We start from the raw sequence: 24,346 nt of genomic DNA, 5'->3' as shown, positions 1-24,346 counted from the left end.
GTGAGTTACATAACTTTCCAACTAGACGGTCCGCGAACCCAGCAATACTAATATCTATTCCTAGTAGACTACATCAGATAGGTCAATACATTTAGTGCAATTGTTGTCTATTTCCCCGAAATAATTTGTTATTGTTTTTTTTAAATGTTTGATTTGGTTGACAACAATCATCCATGTTTGTGTCTTTCTGTCATGTTGTACATCAGTTCCCCCCAGGGGCAAGAGGACAGAGGAGGAGGTAGCGGCGCCCGCGGAGCAGGAACAACAACAGGAAGGCCAGGATAGGTCCGTCGAGGGTTCCTCTGCTGGCCCCAGTAAGTTTTCCTGTTAATATTATTAATTATACTCCCCTATCTTTTACAGCACCTATTTATTCCAAACGTTCCTCTTTGACCTTCTTGTAGACTGTTTCTAAATTCTTACCCTGCCTCTACTATGACTCTCTGTGCTACTACTAGATTATTATTAGTCTGTCTGTGTAGCTAGCTAAGCTTGCACAGTTGGCAAAAGGTGTACTGTTAAACAAAACCCCTATTCAGCAATAGCTCTAGGAACTGAGTGCAGTGATCTGGGTTGTCCATAATGTCTATTGAAGTCTTCTAAATGTTTATGCTTTGACAATTCCCAACAATAAAATGTCAATGGCCACCAAGAATAAGATACTAGTTTACTTTTTGATTGGATAGGAGGACATACTACTACTGTTGCCGGGACTATTCTGCACATACAGAACTATGGACAAGAAATAGGGCACTGGTTATAAATTATGGCATGCAGACACAATATGGAAATTTAAATATCGATATACAATATTATCGATGTTTAAATATCGAAGGGACATAATATAGAAGGTAAGTAATATCGATAGATTTTAATATCGATATTAGTAATATCGATGTTTTAAATATCGATGTTAGTAATATCGATGTTAATAATTTCGATGTTACTGATATCGATTTTTGTATTATTTTTTGTATATTATTATGTGTTTATTATGTTTTTATTTATTTTTATGTAATTTAATAAATTTTTGTATTTTAGTACTGAAGCGGGTTGTGGGTTAATAGGGGAATAGGGTGGGAAGTAATATAATTATACTAAATTAATTATTAATTATTAGGAATTATAAATTGTTTTTAATTAATTGGTAATTAATTTTAATTAATTGGTAATTAATTTTAATTAATTGATTAATTGTTAATTATGTTCTGTAGCAGGTTGTGGGTTAATAGGGGAATAGGGTGGGAAGTAATTTAATTATACTGAATTAATTATTAATTAGTAGGAATTATGAATTGATTTTACTTAATTGGTAATTAATTTTAATTAATTGGTAATTAATTTTTATTAATTGCTTAATTGATAATTATGTTCTATAGCGGGTTGTGGGTTTATAGGGGAATAGGGTGGAAAGTAATTTAATTACACTGAATTAATTATTAATTATTAGGAAATATAAATTAATTTCAATTAATTGGTAATTAATTGTAATTAATTGATAATTACTTTTAATTAATTGGTAATTAATTTTATTAATTGATTAATTGATCAACATGTTCTGTAGCGGGTTGTGGGTTTATAGGAGAACAGGGTGGGAAGTAATTTAAATGTAATTAAGTAATAATGTTTTAAAATTAATTATTTTGTTAATTATATAATTGTTAATTATGTATTAATTGGTAATTAAATATTATTAAATGGTATTTTTTAATATTTTTTTACTTAATTATTTATTGCTAATCATGTTTTTAATAATTATGTATTGGTATTTGTAAATGGTTTATATTTATTTAATAGTTTCGTTTTTTATTATTTAATTTTTTATTTTTATTTATAAGTATGTTATTTTTACCTCTACGCTATCCAACACTTTCCCTACTGTTGCACTCTCTGGAGTTGGAATAGTAATTGTTACCCCTACGCTATCCAACACTTTCCCTACTGTTGCACTCTCTGGAGTGGGAATAGTAATTGTTACCCCTACGCTATCCAACACTTTCCCTACTGTTGCACTATCTGGAGTGGGAATAGTAATTGTTACCCCTACGCTATCCAACACTTTCCCTACTGTTGCACTCACTGGAGTGGGAATAGTAATTTTTACCCCTACGCTATCCAACACTTTCCCTACTGTTGCACTCTCTGGAGTTGGAATAGTAATTGTTACCCCTAAGCCATCCAACACTTTCCCTACTGTTGCACTCTCTGGAGTTGGAATAGTATTTGTTACCCCTACGCTATTCAACACTTTCCCTACTGTTGCACTCTCAGGAGTGGGAATAGTAATTGTTACCCCTATGTTATCCAACACTTTCCCTACTATTGCACTCAATGGAGTTGGAATAGTAATTGTTACCCCTACGCTATCCAACACTTTCCCTACTGTTGCACTCTCTGGAGTGGGAATAGTAATTTTTACCCCTACGCTATCCAACACTTTCCCTACTGTTGCACTCTCTGGAGTTGGAATAGTAATTTTTACCCCTACGCTATCCACAACTTTCCCTAATGTTGCACTCTCTGGAGTTGGAATAGTAATTGTTACCCCTAAGCCATCCAACACTTTCCCTACTGTTGCACTCTCTGGAGTGGGAATAGTAATTGTTACACCTACGCTATCCAACACTTTCCCTACTGTTGCACTCTCTGGACTGCGAATAGTAATTTTTACCCCTACGCTATCCAACACTTTCCCTACTGTTGCACTCTCTGTAGTGGGAATAGTAATTGTTACCCCTACGCTATGCAACACTTTCCCTACTGTTGCACTCTCTGGAGTGGGAATAGTAATTGTTACCTCTACGCTATCCAACACTTTCCCTACTGTTGCACTCTCTGGAGTTGGAATAGTAATTGTTACCCCTACGCTATCCAACACTACCCTACTGTTGCACTCTCTGGAGTGGGAATATTATTTTTTACCCCTACGCTATCCAACACTTTCCCTACTGTTGCACTCTCTGGAGTTGGAATAGTAATTGTTACCCCTAAGCAATTCAACACGTTCCCTACTGTTGCACTCTCTGGAGTTGGAATAGTAATTGTTACCCCTACGCTATCCAACACTTTCCCTACTCTTGCACTCTTTGGAGTGGGAATAGTAATTTTTACCCCTACGCTATCCAACATTTACTTACTTTTTTAAATTTGTTTTACATTTTTATTAATTGTTATTTATATTATTATTTTATGCATATAAATTTATTTGTAATTTATTATATTTTCATTTAAATAATTTTTTAGAGTTATTATTAATGAAGTATATACTATGTATTATATCTTTATTATTATTTGTTATTATTACATAATTTATTAATTTTAAATATTATAATATATTTTTAACTATGTTTATTACATTTATAAGTGTTATTTCATTAATATAAACATTTTTAGTTAAAAAAACGATACTTTTTTAAAAATAATATTTTTGACATCTATATTTTTTTTCAATATTTTTGTACTTACCTTGTTAGAGATAGGATGTCGATATTGTTGTAATCGATATTTTTGTTGCGATATTTTTGTATGTAGATATTTTTGTATTCGATATTTTGTCATAGATTCATAAATTATAATAGGCGCAGTTAGACTTGCCACATACCTCAGTCATAACAGAAGTTGAACCCCTAATCTCCTTACTGACTAGCTAGTGTGTCAGAGAGTCATTATTTAGCTCCTGAATGCAGCGATGATCCTCAATGATTATACAACCCAGAACAAAAGACTATGGAGTCAAAGTCCCGACCTCTCAGAGTCACGGACTCATGCTTGCAAATTGCAAACCCATTCGCTCACTTACTCATGACCAAAAACCACAGAGTCTATGTAAGTTTTAGAGCTTTATTAAAAGTAAAACAACTAGCTCTTTGTGTACTCTGTAAAAATTAAAATTGTGCATTATATAAAAACATTTATTAAAATCAATGTCATATAACAAATGGTGAACGACTGAAAAGTGGTTGAGTGATTTCACACATTAATTGTGGGACAGCCCTCACCTGGTTGGAACTTAAAGTCTTGGTGGATATGAGTCGTTGACGACTCCGCCTAAGATATGATGATGATCTTGCTCTTGTTCGTAGAAGGGAAGCTTCTGTCTGTTATGAGAAAAATGGTGCGTGTTAAAAAGCAAGCATTCATCAGTTGTGCCAAAAAGTGTAGCATCACATGTTATGGCTAAGCATAAATAAAAAAACACCCCTCCCTGAAGAAAGGGAAATTTTTAGTTTAGACTAGAGAGTCACAAGTTAATACATTTGTTTATGTAGTACTAGTAAAAATGTTTTATTCCTAGACAAATAGGGAGTGGTGTATATGGCATCTAAAAATATTAAATGTATTTTCTAGGCGTAACACCATCGGCACAGCGCGGACGTGGGCACTCCAGGGGTGGATGCAGTGCCACAGACAGCAGGAACTGCTGTGGTGGATGCCACGATAGTTGCGGGTAGTGGTAAGCTATTACATTTATTCCCTACTTATTGAGATTGTAGAGTGGGCTCTCTGCAGGGGTGTATATGTTGTACAGTACAAGTACACTTTACTGTTAAGAAGACTTTCAAATTTAGAACTAAGTTTTTGTCACCCTTGACTTCTCATTCGCAATAACATTGGCGGCGGGAGTTGACCAGTAACCAATGGCCTCCTCTAAATTTGATTTCAACTCAGCTGTGAAAGTTTTATCGAGAAGCCAAGTCAGATCAGAGATGAACTTGATGGATGGGATGAACGAAAAGCGAAAGAAGGGTGTAAGGAAGGACGAGCGAGCTAAAATTAATGCCTCTCTTGCTTGTGTATCATCATCATAACATACCTATCCAGAACACTCCCTTTGCAGCAACAGCGCGGAGATACCCCTTCGGGGGTCTATTCAGGCGCTTTACAAGAACATAAAATAAATAAATGATTGGCAAAGAATGATACGTGTTTTTGAATGCTGCCCGAGGTGGCTGGGAATCTGATGCATAGCCGGTTGAAGGCTGAAGCAAGGATGGGTGGAAGGAGAAGGAAAAGAGGACTGCCTGGGTGGGTGAAACAGAAACTGTATGTGCGCGCAATATATCCTTTGGCTCAAATTCAAATGCAAGTCAAGCACGGATGCATGGCTGGTGGTTTACAAAATAAAATAAGGTTGTTTTTTGGTGAGAAAAAGGAAGGTTTGTCCAGTTGAGACATTATGAAGAGTGATTGACATTTACTTTGAATGGATGGATGCCGGGATGGTATCTTCCTCATAGATAGCATAGGTGTATGTAGACAGAGTAGACAGTCAGATGAAGAGTGCTACTTTGAAGAGCATGTAACTCCGCACCTCCGTGCCAAAGTAGCAAAGCCGAGGAAAGAAGTTGTAATTTTTCCAAATACTACCATGACTAGTAACAGTAGTTTGCAAGCACAGCATATATCCGGCGATTAGTTACGGGGAGTCGGGGACCACTCACTACCTCTGTTAATATTTTTTTTACAACTCTGTCATTGACATTGATGTGTGGCCTATCAGTGTTCAGTCAATCAAAAACAAAGCACCTAAAGTCATCCCATATGTAAGCAAATATCCTGTGAAGGGGTAGATGATCATATTATCTTCTTCATTTTCCTATTGTAGTAGTCAGGGGCAGGCCAGGATGAAAGTTAAATTAATTGAGCAGCAGCCCTTGTAACAGAGTATGGCCAGTGCCACCAGTAATAAAAAAGTAAGAGCTTCACCACCTGGATGTACTGTACTGGTACACGTTTTTACTGTTTTGAGGGAGAGGCAGGGGGGGAGGGGGTAACTCAACTGTACGTTTGTTTTCCTGAAACTTAACTAGCTGGTTGATTCAAATTGTCTATTTTTTTAAATTATATTTATTAGACACAAGACATGATACTTGAAACATTCCAAAAATTCCAGATAGTATACATTTTGTACATGTCAAACGTCCCCTTTTTTATCATTTTCACCCCCACCCACCACCCAACAAGAGAGAAGGTCTCAGAGAGAAAGGAAGGAAAAGCAAAAAAAACATATATCAGCAGTAAAAGCACAACAAAACAGAAAGAATAAGAAAAACAAGAAAAGGGACACCCCGTTAAAGCATAGAAATATATCTGGAGACTAGAACTACCCACAATTCTCAGCAGACATCCACCTATTTAGTGGGTCCCAAATACGTTCTCCCTCCATGCGAGCCCTCGGACACTTTTTTCCAGCGACCAACATTTCCCACTTACAAACATTATCCAATTTGGCCAGCCAAACATGTGCATTCGGGGGGATGGAATCCAACCATATAGTGGCTATTGAAAGCCGCAGGATTGCCATAGTTATAAAAAGAAATTTGCGTTCAGATTCAGAAAAATTCTGATCTGCTACACCCAACATTATAACCTGTGGTGTCAAGGGAACCCTTTGTATTAGCATTTGCGTTAGATATTGTTCAATCTGATTTAAACAGGGAGTCAAACAGGAAAAGGATGCAAACATATGAATACAATCCCCATCATGTTCTCCACACCTGGGAAAATCTACCCCTACTGCACCTCCCCATTGTAGAATACGGTGTGGGGTAATGTAGAGATTAAACCATGTCTTATAGCACTGGACCTGGATGTTTGCTGAGATAGAAGCTGTTTGAATATAACCTAAAGTTTCCTCACAAACCCCCTGTCCAGCATTTAAACCATTCTGCCAACGACTGAAATGATTATCAAGATCATCCTTCCGCGTCTCGTTTATTATCTTATATATCTTAGAGATAGTTGTTTGTCCCATTTTAACAGTCTCAATAAGCGGGATTTGGGACCAGCTGGTCGTTTTCCTGGAAAAAAAATCTCTAATCTGTAAAAACTTAAAATTATGCTTGTTATTGACTCCAAACTTTAGTTTTATACTATCAAATGTCAACAGGCCGGCAGGCGAGACTAGATCTCCAATTACCGACACTCCTCGTAAAACACATTCTCTAAAATATGCATCGTGAAAAATATCAGGGAGAAGAGTATTCCGTACCAGAGGAGAGAAAATATGGAGCAGTCCGATATTACTCAGCTTCCGAATCCTGGACCAGACCTTAAAGGCCCGATCAATACCTTAAACCTAATCCGTTTAAAATAAGCAAAATCGATATGTGTAAATAATAACCCTCGTGCCTCCTCTCCGAGGATTAAATGATAAATGGAGATATCCATAGATTCTGATCTTGAAAATCTAAAAGTTCCGCAATGTGCCTGACCGTAATTGCCCAATATTAAATCTGAAAATTTGGTACAGCCCATCCCCCTCTTTCCCTAGGTAATGTCATATATTTCATGGCCCGTCTGGGTCGTTTCCCTGCCCATAAAAACCAAGAGCAGATTCCATCCAGTTTGGAAAACCAAATTTGCTCAAAAAATAAGGGAATGGCTCTTAAATAGTATAGTATTTTAGGCAGGAATATCATTTTAACCACATTGCAGCGGCCCATTGGTGTTAATTGGAGATTATTCAATCGGCGTGCATCTGCCTCAATTTTATCTAATAAAGGATTTAAGTTTATCGAAATTATCTGATCCGGATTCGCACATATCTCTACCCCCAGATACTTCGCATGATGCACCACCCGAGAATCTGCCAGATCTATTTTATCATTGTGTATTATTTGTGTCTTGGCCTCGTTTAGTAAATACCCCGAAATTGCCCCGAACTGTGAGGTAAGGGTCTGAATCTCTTGCAAAGTCACCTGAGGGGAGTTAGTTAATATAGCTAGATCATCTGCGTATCCAAGAATTTTAGTGTCCCCCCCTTTGCACAAATTGGACGAATCAAAGTATTAAAAAAAGTTTTCTGATTAAAGGATCTATGTATATAGCAAATAATAGAGGCGAGCAGGGACAACCCTGCCTTGTGCCCGTCATAATGTTTATTATCCCTGATTGTATTCCCATAACGGAAATCTGGGCTTTGGGTTGGTTATACATACTCTTTATTGCCCCAATGAATTTATTCCCCAGCCCACAATGTTTCATAGTAGTCCATAAAAAAGGCCAGGAGACCCTGTCAAAAGCTTTTTATTCATCCAGTAGGATTAACGCCATAGGGTCTCCTGTAACCTTAGTAAAATCAAACAAAGTGATTGTACGCCGAATATGGTCTATTGTTTCCCGTCTGGGAACAAACCCATGCTGTTAAGGGGCAACCAACATTTTAATCACGCCAGAAAGCCTATTCGCTAATATCTTGGCATAGATCTTTATATCACTATTTATTAGTGTGATGGGTCGATAAGACCCTGTATCTGAGGGTTCCTTACCCTTCTTTAGAAATGTGACAATTCGAGCACTTCTCCACGATTCAAGGGGGGAGTCTCCTTTCTGAATCTTATGAAACATTTCTATCATAATAGGTGACAGCTGAGAGCGAAAACATTTGTAAAATTCCCCTGGTAAGAAATCGGGGCCGACAGTCTTGCCAGACGGGAGAGAGTCAATAGCCCGCCAAAGTTCCTCCATCCCTATGTCAGAATCTAACATATCTCTCTCCTCGGCGGACAAAGCCTCGACCTCTATTTGTCTCAGATACTCCAGGATTTCCTCCTGTATGATCTCATTTTTAAGGATATCTTCTTTATATAATTTTTGGTAAAATATATGAAATGTAGCTGCAATGGCATCTTCCTCAGACACAAGACCAATATCGGGGTCATAGATATTTTTTATCCGCATTGCCAATTCTCTGTCCCGAGTTCTAGAGGCAAGTAAGTGTCCAGCTCTTTCACTGTTTTCGAACATCTTTATCCTCCAGGCCATAAATTTATTAGCCGCCTTTATATATTTCAATAATCGCTGCTTTAGCTAGGACAATCTGGGTTTGAGCTAGGTCACTGTCTGCTTCCTGAACAAGGGCACTAGCCAAATTGAGCTCAGCCTTCTCTAAATTAGTATATAGCTTGACTAGTTCAGTTTTGTCCTTTTCTTGACTCTCCCAGCCAAAACGAGTGGTCTCACCCCTAATCCGGGCGTTTAATGTATCCCATACATTTTGTATCCCTATACTACCCAAATTATCCTCTTGAAATCTTATAATCCATAGGGCCATACCTTCAACATAGGTGCTGTCGCTTAACAAGCCCCGATTAAATGTCCAAACATCTGGTTTATCCTTCCTACGTTGCCCACCAATCACTAGTACAAGCGGATTATGGTCCGACATTACTCTAGGATATCGGAAGATGCTAGATTTACCAGTAAGTGTAGGAGAAATAAGAAAATAATCTAATCTAGAACACCTTTTATGTGGGGCAGAGTAATAAGTAAAACCAGGGTCCTTAGGTCTAAAATAATCCCAGGCATCAATTAGTCCATGCAAGTCCATCATGTGACGTAAGGCCCTGCACACCTTAGGTTTTCGCCCTACATAGGTTGCTCCGGGTTGATTCATCAGATCGCATTCTATGTTAATATTAAGGTCACCACAGATTATCAATGGTGATGGCCAGCCTAAAAGCTCCAAACACAACATTTGATAGATTGCTGGATCATCCAGCACAGGCCCATATATAGAACATAAAGTTAATTCTTTATTAACACATTTGCCATGAACAATAACCCAGCGGCCATATAGATCTACGGCTGACCGAAAAATATTAACCTTCCCATGTCTAGCCAAAATAGCGACTCCTTTGGTCTTGGCTTTTAGTTTAGTCCATGAGACTAGCTGGAATCCCTCGACCTCCATACATTTATGTCGGCTGGCCTCGATATGAGTTTCTTGGAAGCAGATTATATCGGCCTTCAGAAACTTGAGATCTTCGCTAATACGCCTCCGCCTATTAGGATCATTCAGGCCACATATATTAATAGAAGCTACTCGTACAGCCATAATACTGGATATTTCCTTCCACATTTAACCCGGCTAATCTTAAAAGAAATGCTAATCAAATTACCACAAGACATATGATCCTGCATTCCTTCCCTCTGTGCCCCCCTCCCTCCCCTCTCTAACCCTCCCTCCAGGACCCCCCTCCCCCCAGTCCCCCCCACCCACAAAAAAACCAATAGGGGTCCATGGGCCCGTGTGATGCCTCCCGCCTCCCAAGTGCCCGTGGTCATCCCCTGTTTGTGACACATCAAACCATAAGTTTGAGAAAACATAAGACAACAGCTGAGAATTTAAGAAAAATGCAAGGAAAGAAAACATAGGAAGCAAAAATACAACTCCTATATCTCCTATCTTAGATCCAAAGTTAACCCTCAGGCAGTTCTTTCAAATATGCTTCGGCTTGTATTTCAGAGAGAAATACCTGTGTTTTGCCTCTAAAATAACCTTCAGCCTAGTGGGGTTCATTAAATACACCTCACATCCCTTCTTTAGAAAAGGGCTAATCAGGGTACGGAGTCGCCACCTCCGTTCCACTGTAGCATGGCAAAAATCGTGGGGTACGAAAAATGAATACCCCTCTGAACTTCTTTTAGTGTGCGGGTGGGCTTTTTCAAAAATAGCTTGTCTTAGCAGAAAGTTGCCAAAGAAAATTAAAATAGCCCTTGGTTTGGATTCGGGACTTGTGCTCTTTTTTGCCAAAAAAGGGAAACGATGTACTCTTTGAATTTCTGTTTCCAAGCACCAATGTGACAACTCTGGAAATGCGGACTTGAGTAATTTCAACACAAAACCTCGTATGTCCTGCCCTTCGGCATTTTCTTCAATACCTAACAGTCTTAAATTGCTTCTGCGTAGACGATTCTCGGAATCTTCCAGCTTCCACATTATATCTGTTAGTTTATCATCGTTAGCGGTGGTCTTTTGTTCCGCACCCTGTAATCCTGCTTCGAGTCCAACAATCCGCTCTTCCAGGGCAGTTGTTCTGGCAATGACCTCTGCACAAGCCTTGGTGTTCTTACGTATAGCCCCTTGAATCTTCATGGTGGCCAACTGGGCTCTCTTATGTTCTTGCCGTGCTTCACTTTGGATGGACTTTAGCATAGCATAGATCACAGAGTTCGGGGGAGATGTGTCACCTGCCCCTCCCAGTTCTTCCCATACACTCAGACCGCCTGCTCCAGCCAAGGAAGTGGTAGCATGCAAGTGGTCCCATTGAAGGATATTATTACCAGCCTCAGATCCATAACTGTCCCGTTGGATAGTTTTTTTCCTTGCTTTCGTGTGCCGTGGGGTCGCCCTCCTCAATGTGTCTCCGGTATTTGGGGGACTCCCGCTTTCATCTCCTGATGTAGCGTTCCCTTCAGCAGAATCAGTGGACTCTTCAGTCGTGTCGGAAACTTCAGGGACCGAGAAGACACTATCTCCCTCATAAAAATTACCCCCTATAGATCCTAAATATAGCTTTTCTCTAGCGGGAGTGGGGAGTTTAGATATTTCATTCTGATCAATATCGAGAGTTCGTGTAGAGAACTCTGTGGCATTAATAATTCCGTGATTTCCCCCAGAGGCGTCCTCATCAGACATTGCTGGTTGAGAGTCCATACTAACCTCAGTGCCCAGTTTTATCTCAAGCCCTGATCCCGATTCCAAGGTCACCATATCGCTAGTATCTTGTAGTAAGCCACCGTGTTCTTCTATACAAGCTTGTGCCCCTTTTACTTCTTCTAGCAGATGTTGTCCAGCGCTCGTATGATTTCCTACCTTTCCTAAATTCTCGGAGAGTTCTTTGGTATTCTGGTGTAGATTTTGGTTCGCGGGCCCCTACCCAGCAAACATCCCGGGAATTGTTTAAGTTTTTCCCCATCCAGTGCCGACTGAATTTGATGTCTGTGCCCCCAATCCTCTATTTTTTTTACCATCCTCGTTACCGTTTTCTGGAGACTGAGTCCTCTCCATGCCTCTTCCTTTAGCTGCACCCTTCTTAGAACTCACCGGTAGAACCCTGGGGACGGTTTTCTCGGGTTTACCCGTCGTCTCCTTTTCTGAGTTGAGAGCCGGCGCTCCTCTCCAAGCTGTAGCCCGTGGTTCGTCCATAACGCCAGCAGAGACCTTCCCGTGCCTACGCAGTGGTGGCATACACGCACCAGAATTGCCGAGCACTGCAGCTTCCTGCTTTGGGGTCGAGTTCTTCGGAGACCACACTCTTCACAGGTGCGCCCTGCTCCGGAGGAAAGTTGCCGCCTGCCGAGCCGCCCGAACCAAGACGCCGGGATTCCGCTGTAGAGACAGCATACGCCTCACAGGTAACTGCACAGTAGTCCCCCCTTCACAAAAGTGTTCTCCTTTCTATTTTCTCTTCTGTCCAAGCCGTTGTCAACGATACACCATCATTCAGGTCACGGTCAGACAGGGGAGACGCTAACTCAGGATCAAGCGGCCACCATCTTGCCTTCACTCCACCGATTCAAATTGTCTAATCGCCCAAATTTGTACAAAAGTGCCACTGACAGAGTTAGTGAATTCAATTGTCCTACTACGTGTTTGAGAATAGGACTAGGCACAGGGCTGGTTGCATGGCAAATGGCGATTAAGGTTGGCTCTGGAATCCTGGACGGATGAAATGTCATCGTTGTGGTGGTAGTAGTAGTGGTACACACTGGCAGTAGCAGCATATGAAAAAAAAGCAAAATGAAACATTGAGTGGCCAGAGCGTAGCATTAGAACAGTACGATAGATAGTACAGTACACAAGAACAGTGCCATAAATTGTAGCCTAAGCAATGCTAAAGTATTCAAAATATAAGTACTAGTTGAGTGGAGTATGGCTAGTGGAGTAAGCTTTAAAAAAACTCACCTTTTCCGTTAGTTATGTTGTGTCACTTGCAGTCTACTTCTCAGCAGCCTCCTTTTGGATATAGACAGCTAGAGCCGGGGCGCCCCTTGGCTGGGGCAGCCGTGCGCTATATAAACATATATAACATAACATAACTACAAGAAATAGTACTGAAGGTCAAGGACACAGCAGCGTAAACATTCATCACGTGTAGGAGGAGGATGTTGTTGATGATCAATCCACTTGATGGCGTACATGAAATTCTGATTTGATTTGCAAATACTCATGGGTGTGTGTCAACTTGGGAATAAGAATAAGAACATATCCTCGGATTCCTTCACCTTCCTTGAAATTGATTTACTGTTGCTTTGACCTATCCTCCCCAGCAAGTGTGTGGAATTATTGTTGTCATTTAGTCACACCTCAATGAAAACCACACAGCCCAGGGGAAGAGGGTTCCGGTTTGAAAGTTGGAAGGGAATGGGTTTTTTTGGGAACATTTTCTGGAGAGAGGAAAGAAAAACGCAGCATGGCAAACAACAAATGAAGAAAAACAAATCTTTGGATACAAAGATATCCATAAATCTTTTAAGGGACATAAAGGAAGTGCACTACTGCATGCATGAAGTTGTTTGCTAAATGGATGGTTAGGTTACTGAAAAGTAGTACTTACTACAACTTACTAACTATGACGAAACAATTTGACAGTACAGGGCTGCAGTAATTACGCAATTTCACTTGCCTATCTGCTCTCAGAGAGAATAAACACTTATTAGAACATTAAATTAGTTTTAAAAATAGCAACGAAACTTATCAAATAGCTGGAGGGATGAACTTGAAGCAGAGAGCAAACAAACACACACTCATAGAAGTTCACAACAATAACATTATTTAAAAGATAAGGAGAAGTGAAGAGGATACTGTAACTGTATGTTGTAGTTGTCCTGTTCAAATTGGGAAGTTGCATGCATACACTCCATTCCTCTTATTCGCGTTACTCCTCCATTCCATCTGACGCCCCGTTGATCAATTTTGGTGACCAGACACACTGTCCACTGCCTGCCTGGCAGATGCGGAATTGCGGATTGCTAATGGTAAGCCTGAGTTAATGTTTTCCCCATCGCAACAGGGTAAAAGCCGGCCTGTAATTGTTGAGGGAAAAACAGGAAGTGATATTAACACACCATGGAGAAAAAATATAAGGTACTGTGTGTAGTGTAAAAATAACACTCTCAGTTTTAGAGGCAACAGTAACAAGCATCATTTCTAAAGTGCGTACTCTGAGTCTCCTTTTCAAGGATAGTAATTAGCACACAGCAGGCCAGGGCCATGCAGACGGTCAAGGCAAGCACCACTGAGTGAACCAACCAACCTGATATAGCATACCTCTTTGACACTGGCAGACAAAGCATATCTAATTGTATGCAATGCAGCAACCCTCATAGCCACAATTTTACATGAACTGCTGTCTGGACTCTGACATAACAACACTACACTGGCTCGACCATTCCATACCACGACTAGACAGACATGTAGTTCTGCTGTGGTTGATGTTGACTTGTTTACCTGTTTTCCACTCACGAAATGGCCATAGTTCTTCCGTAAACCGATAATGATGATCCAGCATCCATCCCAGTGAGTGACTGTAAAGTATAAAGATAATATGTAGCTTTGATCATCAAGACTTATCATCATCATGGTATATTGGCAAACTCAATGTTATTCATGTAGTCACAGTGAGTCCAAGGACATTTTCCATATTAAAGAATGCAACGTAGTGGCCCCTGCAGTAGAAGTACAATTTGAATTAAACAAGGTAAAAAAAGAGTAGACTTGAATTAGATTTAGTGTGTAAAAGATTAAATAATAACAGAACACATATGATTCATTTCATGCACAACAAACAAACAGCAATTGCTTTCATCAGAGCCTGACAGCCAGTGTTGTCCACAGCATGCCATCTCATTATTCATCATTACCTGTTCCACTTTTTGTCCGCATCTTATTCTTCAAGTGCAGGCCCACAGGGCAGCCTCTCGTGTCAATTTTAGAAGTAACAGTCAGCATCAGCAATCATCAAATCTTCAGTAATTCCAGTCCCACTTCTTTTGAGGGGACTCGTCTACGAAGCGACAGTTTCTTGATTCTGCGTAATCCAGCCATCTGCCTTGAGGGAAATAGATAGGGGAAGTGTGGAGAAGGAGGATAGAGGAGCATGACTGAGTTGTGAAATTGTGATCTTCAGGAATGCAGACAGTGGCACCTTCAATAAGGAAATAAGACGAAGACAGTGCTGGTGATGGATTTGTTGTGATTAGAGTTTTCTTGTGGTAAAAGTTGCAAAACAAAGAAAGAGACACAGGAATAAAAGTGAATAAGGATGAAAAAAAAGGAAGTCAGTATTTCAGACATAGGTGTCAAGGAAATAGAGCTCGTCCTCAAACTCTGTGACTTGCAACGGGAGTAGGTCAGCTAACAGAGAAGAACTTCTGCCACCTAAGTCGGTGTCCTCCTCTTCTTCCTGCGTGGATTCACGTATTTTGTAATCTGGTGGTATGAAGTGCTGATTCATCTTGATCATTGTTAACCTCTCCACATTTTTGGGTGAGAGTTGGGTCCTTTTTGAAGTTACAATGGCACCAGCAGCACTGAAAACACGTTCAGAAGACACTCTTGTGAGTGGGCAAGACAAATCATTTAGAGCCAGCTTGGTGATCAGTGGCCATTGACCCCTTATCCCATACCAATACATCAATGGGTTGTGATCAATGTAGATCTCTGTTGGGTCATCCAGATAGGCCTGCACCGTCCACTCAAGGTCATCCAGGGCTGCTCCACTTTGCGTACCATCGGTGGTCTTTGCATCAGCACTGGAACGAGCAAACCCTTAATGAGTTATCCAATCCGCTTCCGACAATATTATGGCTGGGCCTGGTGCAGGTGTGGATGATGATGATACGGTTGCTCCTGTCGGTAACGGCTCTGAGGGAAAGTGACTGCCTTTGGCCACAGAAGTGTACCTTGACGCCGGATGGCCTGCTGATTCAGTAGTACTTTTGCCGGTTCCTTCAATTTCCTGCCGCTCTTTTTCGAACTGAGTGGCTGACAGAGCTAGCCAATGTTTGTACTTTGAAACATCTGCTTCTTTAAAAGGAATGAATGTATTGCTGGCCAGTGCCTTTTTGTATCGCGGATTCAGAATAGTGGCACAAATGTAATGTTGATCACAATGTATTCCATTAAGCCTTGCATTGTCAAGTAGGCGGGTTAATAAGCTCTCCGCCAACTGATATGCATCTTGCTTGTCAGTATCATCTTTGAACGTTGAAGTCACCGCCTTCAGTTGATGCTCTAGCATGTGCAACAATGGGATAGCTTTGCCCAAACTACAGTCCTCCCTGCTGACTTCACGCGTCAAGACCTCAAAAGGACGAAGCATGTCTGTCAGGCTTTTAACTAGGTCCCATTCCCATTCCAATTACAAGACTATTTAGAAATACCATGGTCAGGAAACAACAACCAAATCCTTCTCAAAGCAAGATTTGGAATCCTTCCGGGAACCTGCCTATGTAGACTATGTAATAACGGAAAGGAGAATATTGTCCACTTGCTCTGTATTTGTACGGGACTGCGAAATGAAAGGACAAAACTACCTAAAGTCCCTTTTAATGAACGCGGAATACGAACATGTAGGCAAGCCCTGAAATGTTGTCTTCAATCAAATTATATAGCCATGAATGCTACCTTTGTAAAAGTAAAGTAAAGTTTATTAATGGTAAAAACAAAATTAGTAGACTAAGTCCTATATGAAGTATATTAAGGATATATTTTAATTAATTTTATGATGGAAGTTTTATTGGTTTTATACTAAAAGTATTTTTTGTAACTGTATATTGTAAAATTTTAAATAGTCAAACAATAAAGTAATTTACTTACTTATAAAAAAAAGGTCCCATTCCTCCACCTCTAGCCTCATGTCTTTCATAGTAGAACCCAGTGCAAAGACATACTCATTGATTACCAAGCACTGCTCAAACAGACGCTCAAGCATGTAGAAGGTTGAGTTCCAACGTTTTGCCACCTCCTGGATGAGTCCTCTGACTGGCACTCTACGGTCACGTTAAATGATCCTCAGCTGCATCCGGGCCTTAAAAGAATGGTTGAAATGTGTGCGGATTCTTCGGCAGGTGGTCAGTAACTTGCTGACTGTGTTTTCTTTTTTCAAGAAATCTTCAACAACAATGTTAATACTGTGCGCCAAACACGGAACTCAGAAATAGCCACCATCATTCATGGCCCTAACTATGGGGCCTATTAGGATGGCGGACGGACCTGCGTCTGTCCGCCACCCCCGAGGTGGAGGGACCGCCGCAGGGCCAGCGGCATTCCCTCCCTCGGAATTAGGATGTGACCGCCACCCTGGTGGTCACATCCCATATAGTTAACATTGCGGCGGGTGCTGCTTGAAGCAGCACCCTCCGCAATGTTAAATATGCATGTTTTGCCTTTGCATGCACAAAGCGGCAGGCACCGCGTGGTGCCTGCCGCTTTGTACATGCAAAGGCAGGGGGGTACCATAGGTACCCCCCATGTGCACCCCCCACCCCCCATCACCCCTGGGGGCCCGCAACGGGCCCCCAAACACAAAAGACCACATGCTTTTCCACGGCGGAAAACACGCAGTGGAAAAGCATGTTACCGCATGCATCCTAATATGGCTGGTGGTGTCTGATGGACACGCCACCATATTAGAGCTTTTCCGCCACGGTAGGAAGGCGACCGCGGCGGAAAGGCGGCGGACGGTCTGCCCGTCCGCAGATGACCCCCCTGCGATCCTAATCTGGCAGGGGGTCTTTTCAATCACCGCAGCGGTGAATCCGCATCCTCAGGGCCGGCAGTGGCTTCCACCGGCCCGGAGGATGCGGATTCACCGCAATCCTAATCGGCCCCTATATTACTGTCATTATCTGTGGAAACATAACCAATCATGCGCTTTCTTGGATGCAGTTATTCAAAGACCTTACTGTTAAACTCCTCTAAAATGTTTACTGCAGTATGAGATTTCTCCATGGCAAGCATGGCTACTGTTGCATGTTTCCAAGTAGCTTGAAAAATTGTGTCACAGTCAACACCCGCAGATAGCTTCTCTCTAACCTCTGCAAAAGAGACCCAGTGTGCATTGATGCACATATAGTCAAGGGCTTGGCAACTAGTCCACATGTCTGTTGTCAGGTGGATAGTGTGAACAGCACTCTTCTGCAAAGCTGCCCCACTCACCTCCAGCATATCTTGATGTAGTGCTGGACCCGCAACTCTGGCAAAAAAGGACCGGCTAGGAACCTTCCATTTAAGGCAGACTGTTGCCACAAATTTTCGAAAACCCACCCTTTCTACGAAAGAAAAAGGGAGAAGGTCCGGCGCTAACATTTTAGCCAGCATTGCATTATAAAGACGTGCCGTTGGGTGGTTGCGTTCAAATGGTGCCACCGACCAAAACATGCTTTTAATGATGGTCTGGACCGTTTTCATATGTGATGAGGATCCAGACCTCTTCAACCCAGTTAGGCTCATTGATGTACTTTTTCATATTAGTGTCTCTCCCAGACTCATAGTGTGCCTCATAGATGTTGCTGGGGTAGAGGGTGTGGGCGCTACCACTGCAGTGCTGCTGCCAGGGGTGCTGTGTGTACCAGAAAAAATGTCTGTCGCTTCTTCACCTCCCACCTGCACGATCTGCCCCTCGTCATCATCAGATGCAATATCAATGGATACATTTGGATTTGTTGTACTTTTGGCTGCCCGGATGTTACTTAGGTGTGCCTCCCACTGGATAGTGTGGTGTTTTTGGAGATGACCTCTCTGGCCTCTGGTACCATAGTTGGTACCAAGCTTACCCCGACTAACTACAGTTTTACAAATCGAACAAATGACTAGGTTTTCCGCCTTTTTGCTAATACTAAAGTAGTCCCACACTGGGGAGTTGAGATTTCTGGTGGTGGTGGCGGAGGTGCTACTTTCAATGCCAGATGAAGTGGAGGATGGGCGTGGTCGAATTTGACTCTGTTGTGCACTTACAGCACCACAACTTGAGGTAATGGAGGTCGAGCTGGATGGAGGTCCCTGCCGGCCCTTCTGAAGAGAAAATATACCAGCTGTAGGTCATGTTGGTGTAGTAGTTACCTGTGTTGGTGGTGGTACCAGTGCCACGCCGCCCACATCCCGCGCAGCAGCAATTCGGGATAGGGTAAAAATGTCTGACTGCTGCATGCCTGCTGGGGCTGGAGTGACGACTGTGATGACTGGGTTGTCATCGTCAGACTGCTCATCAGCAGCAGAAAACACCACTTCTACTTCTTGTTCGTCGTCATCACCCATAAGTGAAAGCCTTGCAAGAACCTTCCTTTTAGGCTTAGCTACCTTTGTCGGCTCATGGCGTGCCTCCCTCTCAGACTGCATTGGTGGGTTCTAATCAACATCTAGATCATCAGAAGGAAAGGGGCTTGAAGATGAACTTGTACTAGCCCTCCTTGACCTTTTTCTTGCTGGGGATTTGGAAGACAATGGATCATCAGGAGGAGTGGCTTGCTCGGATGATACCTCTGCTTGAATCTCGATTTCCTGATGTGCCCCTACTTCTGCAGGGACAAGCATTGTGGGCAGTTGTGCCTCTCCATGCGCCTCTCCATGCACCTCTCCTTGCGCCTCTACTTGCGCCACTCCTTGCGCCTCTACTTGCCCCACTCCTTGCTCCAGCTCCACTCCTTGCGCCACTCCTTGCGCCTCTCCTTGCGCCTCTCCTTCTGCCTCTCCTTGTTGCACCTGTGGTTGTCGTTGCTGCTGTGGTTGAACACTCATCAGATGAGTTACACCCTGCATTGATTGGATGCTACTTTCTTGCGATGAGTCAACACCAACATCACTGGTCGATGGTGATGGAGCAATTAAAGTGGCTGCCTCTGTGGCACTCATGGCCTTGGCCCTAACTTGGGGTGGTGGCACTGAGACCAATGAAGCTGAGGTGCTGCTCCCAGCTTGGTCCCCGGCGGACACTGCGCTGCAGGCATAGTTTTTTTTCCCAAAGAAATGTGTCTGTGGTCACACCAGTCTCCTTGGTAAGTGGCGCCACTTGCTTCTTCTGCTCCTTCTAACTGGCAGTGGCACTGGCAACTTTCTTGGTAGAGGAGCTACGGCTATCTTTCTTTGGGCCCATCTTCTTCAGATGTCAGAATAGCAGGCCGCAGTTGCACGAGTTGCAAAGTTGTCTGGGGCCACACGTGACGTCACGTGACGGTGTGCACACACCGCAGCAGGACTTCTTCCTGGCACTGGTGATGAACAATGAGGATGATTTGTGGTTCTCTCTGTGCACCTAAAACCAAAGGAAGCCAGAGGAACATCAGTTAAAAAAAAGTTGCATATGTCGTGCTTCAATTAATATTTGCAACTAGGCATTTATTATTATTACTACAACACACCCAAAAACGGAAAGACCAAAAATAAAAATTGAAATGATTTCTAATCAAAAATGGATGTTTACATTAATAAAGAGAGACCACACGGAGAGAGTTGTTTCATGCACCACTGAGTACCCCTGGGCATAATGGATGAAAGCAAGGCAGACTGGATGCAGGCCTACGGCACAAAGAACACTGCCTGGCTTCAAAATGGCACCTTGAACCCCAGCCACATGGCCAGGCCCTGCCTGGACCAGGCCTCAAAATGGCCCCCACCCACATGGCAAGGCCCCAACAACACCCCAAAAAAGCAAAAAACACACAAAACTCACCACAATCCAATGCAATCCATGCCCTAAATGATGTTTAAATTCAAGACACCCCACAGAAAGACTTGGTCCATGCACCACTGAGTACCCCTGGGCATAATGGATGAAAGCAAGGCAGACTGGGTGCAGGCTTATGGCACAAAGCACACTGCCTGGCTTCAAAATGGCCACTTGACCCCCACCCACATGGCCAGGCCCTGCATGGACCAGGCCTCAAAATGGCCCCCACTCACATGGCCAGGCCCCAACAACACCACAAAAAAAGCGAAAAACACACATAAATCACCACAATCCAATGCCATCCATGCCCTAAATGATGTTTAAATTCAAGACACCCCACAAAAATACTTGGTCCATGCACCACTGAGTACCCCTGGGCATAATGGATGAAAGCAAGGCAGACTGGGAGCAGGCCTATGGCACAAAGCACACTGCCTGGCTTTAAAATGGCCCCTTAACCCCCAGCCACACGGCCAGGCCCTGCCTGGACCAGGCCTCAAAATGGCCTCCACCCACATGGCCAGGCCCAACAACACCCTAAAAACAACGAAAAACACACATAAATCACCACAATCCAATGCCATCCATGCCCTAAATGACGTTTAAATTCAAGACACTCCACAGCAATACTTGGTCCATGCACCACTGAGTACCCCTGGGCATAATGGATGAAAGCAAGGCAGACTGGGTGCAGGCCTATGGCACAAAGAACATTGCCTGGCTTCAAAATGGCCCCTTGACAACCACCCACATGGCCAGGCCCCAACAACACCCCAAAAAAGCGAAAAACTTGCAAAAATCACCACAATCCAATGCCATCCATGCCCTAAATGATGTTTAAATTCAAGACACTCCACAGCAAGACTTGGTCTATGCACCACTGAGTACCCCTGGGCATAATGGATGAAAGCAAGGCAGACTGGGTGCGGGCCTATGGCACAAAGAACACTGCCTTGCTTCAAAATGGCCCCTTGACAACCAGCCACATGGCCAGGCCCTGCCTGGACCAGGCCTCAAAATGGCCCCCACCCACATGGCCAGGCCCCAACAACACCCCAAAAAAGCGAAAAACATGCAGAAATCACCACAATCCAATGCCATCCATGCCCTAAATGATGTTTAAATTCAAAACACCCCACAGAAAGACTTGGTCCATGCACCACTGAGTACCCGTGGGCATAATGGATGAAAGCAAGGCAGACTGGGTGCAGGGCAGGCCTATTGCACAAAGCACACTGCCTGGCTTCAAAATGGCCCCTTGACCCCCAGCCACATGGCCAGGCCTTGCCTGGACCAGGCCTCAAAATGGCCCCCACCCACATGGCCAGGCCGCAACAACACCCCAAACTAGCGAAAAACACAAAAAATCACCACAATCCAATGCCATCCATGCCCTAAATGATGTTTAATTTCAAGACACCCCACAGAAAGACTTGGTCCATGCACCACTGAATACCCCTCGGTATAATGGATGAAAGCAAGGCAGACTGGGTGCAGGCCTATGGCACAAATCACACTGCCTGGCTTCAAAATGGCCCCTTGACCCCCACCCACATGGCCAGGCCCTGCCTGGACCAGGCCTTAAAATGGCCCCCACCCACATGGCACGGCCCCAACAACACCCCAAAAAAGCAAAAAACACACAAAAATCACCACAATCCAATGCCAACCATGCACTAAATGATGTTTAAATTCAAGACACCCCACAGAAAGACATGGTCCATGCACCACTGAGTACCCCTGGGCATAATGGATGAAAGCAAGGCAGACTGGGTGAAGGCCTATGGCACAAAGTACACTGCCTGGCTTAAAAATGGCCCCTTGACCCCCAGCCACATGGCCAGGCCCTGCCTAGACCAGGCCTCAAAATGGCCCCCACCCCATGGCCAGGGCCCAACAACACCCCAAAAAAGCGAAAAAAACACACAAAAATCGCCACAATCCAATGCCACTCATGCCCTAAATGATATTTAAATTCAAAACACCATACAGAAAGACTTGGTCCATGCACCACTGAGTACCCGTTGGCATAATGGATTAAAGCAATGCAGACTGGGTGCAGGGCAGGCCTATGGCACAAAGCACACTGCCTGGCTTCAAAATGGCCCCTTGACCCCCAACCACATGGTCAGGTCCTGCCTGGACCAGGCCTCAAAATGGCCCCCACCCACTTGGCCGGGCCCCAACAACACCCAAAAAAAATGAAAAACACGCAAAAATCACCACAATCCAATGCCACTCATGCCCTAAATGATGTTTAAATTCAAAACAGCCCACAGAAAGACTTGGTCCATGCACCACAGAGTACCCCTGGGCATAATGGATGAAAGCAAGGCAGACTGGGTGCAGGCCTATGGCACAAAGCACACTGCCTGGCTCAAAATGGCCCCTTGACCCCCACCCACATGGCCAGGCCCTGCCTGGACCAGGCCTCAAAATGGCCCCCATCCCACTTGGCCGGGCCCCAACAACACCCAAAAAAAATGAAAAACACGCAAAAATGACCACAATCCAATGCCACTCATGCCCTAAATGATGTTTAAATTCAAAACAGCCCACAGAAAGACTTGGTCCATGCACCACAGAGTACCCCTGGGCATAATGGATGAAAGCAAGGCAGACTGGGTGCAGGCCTATGGCACAAAGCACACTGCCTGGCTCAAAATGGCCCCTTGACCCCCACCCACATGGCCAGGCCCTGCCTGGAACAGGCCTCAAAATGGCCCCCACCCACCTGGCCAGGCCCCAACAACACCCCAAAAAAGCGAAAAACACACAAAAATCATTACAATCCAATGCCATCCATGCCCTAAATGATGTTTAATTTCAAGACACCCCACAGAAAGACTTGGTCCATGCACCACTGAATACCCCTGGGCATAATAGATAAAAACAAGGCAGACTGGGTGCAGGCCTATGGCACAAAGTACACTGCCTGGCTTAAAAACGGCCCCTTGACCCCCAGCCACATGGCCAGGCCCTGCCTAGACCAGGCCTCAAAATGGCCCCCATCGGAGGAGCTTCGCGCGGATCCAAGATGGACGCGTGAGCACAGGGCTCCCGAGACCCCTTCCACCTCCTACGACTATCCTGTTCAATATCCTGATTTAGACGACGGGTTCGACTAGAAGAAGCCCTGCTGACATGAAATTGTCTTTCAGAATTCGATTTGGCCGCCGGGAACCGGACTTGCTGCATCTCGAACTTAATGGCCTACACCGGCGGACGCCCATGGTCTCGATTTGCCGAAGTACCCGAGTGGTAATCGACCAACAACGGTCACTGAGGTCTGATCGCAATCCTCGTGGTACTTTCGGTTTCGGTTTTGGTCCCAGTCCTCCGTGGCTTCCTGCCTGCCAGTACTGCTGGCCCGCACCTTGCAGCCCGCCCCCAGTGCATCTCCTGCCTCTCGTATTTCTCGATTGTACACGGCGGAACTATAGAGAGCTACCTTCGCCGTACCCTCCCAGAGGTCTGCCAGGACTCCTTGGCCACCATGTCGGGTAAACCCGAGAGCGAGAAGCGGGCCACCAGGATCACGAACCGAGGGGGCCCCACTCAGTCTAATACCATTGATCGCTTCGCCCGCCCGAAAGGCACCCCTGGGGGGCTGGGTAAAACCCCGGGTGAATCCGGAGAGGAACTCTCCTGCAACAGACGACTTGACGCTACGAGACGTCATGGGCGCCATTGCCAGTGTAAGGACCTCCATGGGCCAGCAGTACGAGACACTGGCCTCGAAGATAGACACTGTGGCGATCGAGGTCAACCTCATCAGAACAGATCTTGCAAAGACTAATGAGCGGGTAAAATCGCTGGACATTAAAACAGCAAGTCTCACTACTGATGTTTCGGACCTTCAGACTGAGGTCCACAATCTCCGGAAGTCTAAT

The 24,346-nt window shown here is 43.8% G+C and overlaps 1 long non-coding RNA gene across 17 annotated transcripts in view; it reads left to right on the top strand.

The window, feature by feature from the left end:
• LOC144828501 (uncharacterized) overlaps nt 1–24,346 on the top strand; it is a 2,902,672-nt gene that overhangs the window by 480,063 nt on the left and 2,398,263 nt on the right. For 15 of the 17 annotated variants that reach the window (XR_013610467.1, XR_013610466.1, XR_013610460.1 and 12 more), the window contains one exon: nt 4,348–4,453. The exons of the other annotated variants lie outside the window; for them this stretch is intronic. This is a non-coding gene — a long non-coding RNA (uncharacterized LOC144828501). The remainder of the gene's footprint in view (nt 1–4,347; nt 4,454–24,346) is intronic. 17 annotated transcript variants of the gene reach the window in all.

Source organism: Lissotriton helveticus, chromosome 4_1 (genome assembly GCF_964261635.1).
Source record: "Lissotriton helveticus chromosome 4_1, aLisHel1.1, whole genome shotgun sequence".
Lineage (NCBI taxonomy): Eukaryota > Metazoa > Chordata > Amphibia > Caudata > Salamandridae > Lissotriton > Lissotriton helveticus.
The sequence above is the reverse complement of the archived record's forward strand: the minus strand, read 5'-3'. Positions and strand labels throughout refer to the sequence as shown.